This window comes from Pseudophryne corroboree, chromosome 1, assembly GCF_028390025.1.
Source record: "Pseudophryne corroboree isolate aPseCor3 chromosome 1, aPseCor3.hap2, whole genome shotgun sequence".
Classification (NCBI taxonomy): domain Eukaryota; kingdom Metazoa; phylum Chordata; class Amphibia; order Anura; family Myobatrachidae; genus Pseudophryne; species Pseudophryne corroboree.
This window is the reverse complement of record NC_086444.1, coordinates 1006806806-1006809305: the sequence shown is the minus strand read 5'-3', so window position 1 is coordinate 1006809305 and position 2500 is coordinate 1006806806. Positions and strand designations below refer to the sequence as shown.

The following is a 2500-nucleotide window of genomic DNA, read 5'->3' as shown; positions in this document are numbered from 1 at the left end:
TGGTTTGGTAACAATTTGTATTTTAGATCAGTTTTGCTTCCATAAAACAATGTCACAACTGGATTTCAATAAATCCTACTCTGACTAGCACTAACTATAGTGGAACTTTAGGATGATCAAAGTTTCTTTTTGAGCATGCTCACAGATTATACCTGCAGTATGTGAACTCTCTATTTATGCCCTGACTAATAACTCCAAAGCGTTACCATAAAGAAACAGACTCATCTTCACCTCCTGCAGGACAAGAAATACAGTACAGTAACCTTTACATCAAGGCTGCAATGTGTATGTGCTTATAGTGAGAAAGAGCAGGGGGTATATCTCAGTGGTAGAGCAATCGACTGCAGATCGAGAGGTCCCTGGTTCAAATCCGGGTGCCCCCTATTACTTACTTTTAATGTATAGCATCACTTTGCAGTCTATACCTCGTTTGGGACTCAAGTAATGTAAAAACATACTCAAGTGGCAGTCAGGCAACAAAAAATGTTGAAATGTCAACTTAATACTTTACCTCAGGAAAGTACAGTATCAGTGACAGGTTTTGACTGCTAATTTGATAGAGAATTATACAGGATAAAATCACTATACATGATGGATGAATGCTTTATTCCTAACTAACTTTGATAAATAAGGGAGTATTGGGCATTAACATGGCAGAATTACAATTTTTTTGGTGCAGCCATGTTTTGAACTCATACTGATTTTGCAATTAGTCCATAAGGCATACATGCATTCCGAACATCTGAGCCCACTGACCTAAAAATCAAATATTTGCTTTTATTGCCAAAATGTATCTCAATCAGTTAGTTTTCAGAAATTATTAATATTGGTTTAGTGACAATTTGTATTTTAGTTCTCTTTGGCTTCCATAAAACAATGTCACAACTGGATTTCAATATATACTACTCTAACTAGCACGAACAATAGTGGAGCTTTAGGATGATCAAAGTTTCTTTTTAAACATGCTCACAGATTATACCTACAGTATGTAAACTCTCTATTTATGCCCTGACTAATAACTCCAAACCTTTACCATAAAGAAACAGACTCATCTTCACCTCCTGCAGGACAAGAAATACAGTACAGTAACCTTTACATCAAGGCTGCAATGTGTATGGTCTTATAGTTAGATAGACCAGGGGGTATAAATCAGTTGTTGAGCATTCGAGTGCATGTCGAGAAGTCCCTGGTTCAAATCCAGGTGCCCCTATAATTTGCTTTTAATGTATAGCGTCCCTTTGCAGTCTATACCTCGTTTGGGACTCAAGTAATGTAAAAACATACTCAAGTGGCAGTCAGGCAACAAAAAATGTTGACATTTCAACTTAATACTTTACCTCAGGAAAGTACAGTATCAGTGGCAGGTTTTTACAGCTACTTTTGATAGAGAATTATACAGCATAAAATAACTGTACATGAAGGATGAATGCTTTATTCCTAACTAACTTTGATAAATAAGGGAGTATTGGGCATTAACATGGCAGAATTCAAAATGATTTGGTACAGCCATGTTTTCAACTCCGACTGATTTTGCAATTAGTCCATAAGGCATACATGCATTCAGAACATCTGAGCCCACTGACCCAAAATTCAAATATTTTATTTTATTAGCAAAAATGTACCATGATAAAATAGTTTTCAGAAATTATTAATATTGGTTTGGTAACAATTTGTATTTTAGATCAGTTTTGCTTCCATAAAACAATGTCACAACTGGATTTCAATAAATCCTACTCTGACTAGCACTAACTATAGTGGAACTTTAGGATGATCAAAGTTTCTTTTTGAGCATGCTCACAGATTATACCTGCAGTATGTGAACTCTCTATTTATGCCCTGACTAATAACTCCAAAGCGTTACCATAAAGAAACAGACTCATCTTCACCTCCTGCAGGACAAGAAATACAGTACAGTAACCTTTACATCAAGGCTGCAATGTGTATGTGCTTATAGTGAGAAAGAGCAGGGGGTATAGCTCAGTGGTAGAGCATTCGACTGCAGATCGAGAGGTCCCTGGTTCAAATCTGGGTGCCCCCTATTACTTGCTTTTAATGTATAGCATCACTTTGCAGTCTATACCTCGTTTGGGACTCAAGTAATGTAAAAACATACTCAAGTGGCAGTAAGGCAACAAAAAATGTTGAAATGTCAACTTAATACTTTACCTCAGGAAATACAGTATCAGTGGCAGGTTCTGACTGCTAATTTGATAGAGAATTATACAGGATAAAATCACTATACACGAAGGATGAATGCTTTATTCCTAACTAACTTTGATAAATAAGGGAGTATTGGGCATTAACATGGCAGAATTACAATTTTTTTGGTGCAGCCATGTTTTGAACTCATACTGATTTTGCAATTAGTCCATAAGGCATACATGCATTCCGAACATCTGAGCCCACTGACCTAAAAATCAAATATTTGATTTTATTGCCAAAATGTATCTCAATCAGTTAGTTTTCAGAAATTATTAATATTGGTTTAGTGACAATTTGT

At 35.9% G+C, this 2500-nt stretch overlaps 2 non-coding genes across 2 annotated transcripts; both read left to right on the top strand.

The window, feature by feature from the left end:
• Positions 1 to 311: 311 nt before the first annotated feature.
• Positions 312 to 383, top strand: TRNAC-GCA (transfer RNA cysteine (anticodon GCA)). The gene has a single exon. It is a non-coding gene; the product is annotated as a tRNA-Cys (tRNA).
• Positions 384 to 1966: 1583 nt separating this feature from the next.
• On the top strand, positions 1967 to 2038 carry TRNAC-GCA (transfer RNA cysteine (anticodon GCA)). The gene has a single exon. It is a non-coding gene; the product is annotated as a tRNA-Cys (tRNA).
• Positions 2039 to 2500: the final 462 nt, after the last annotated feature.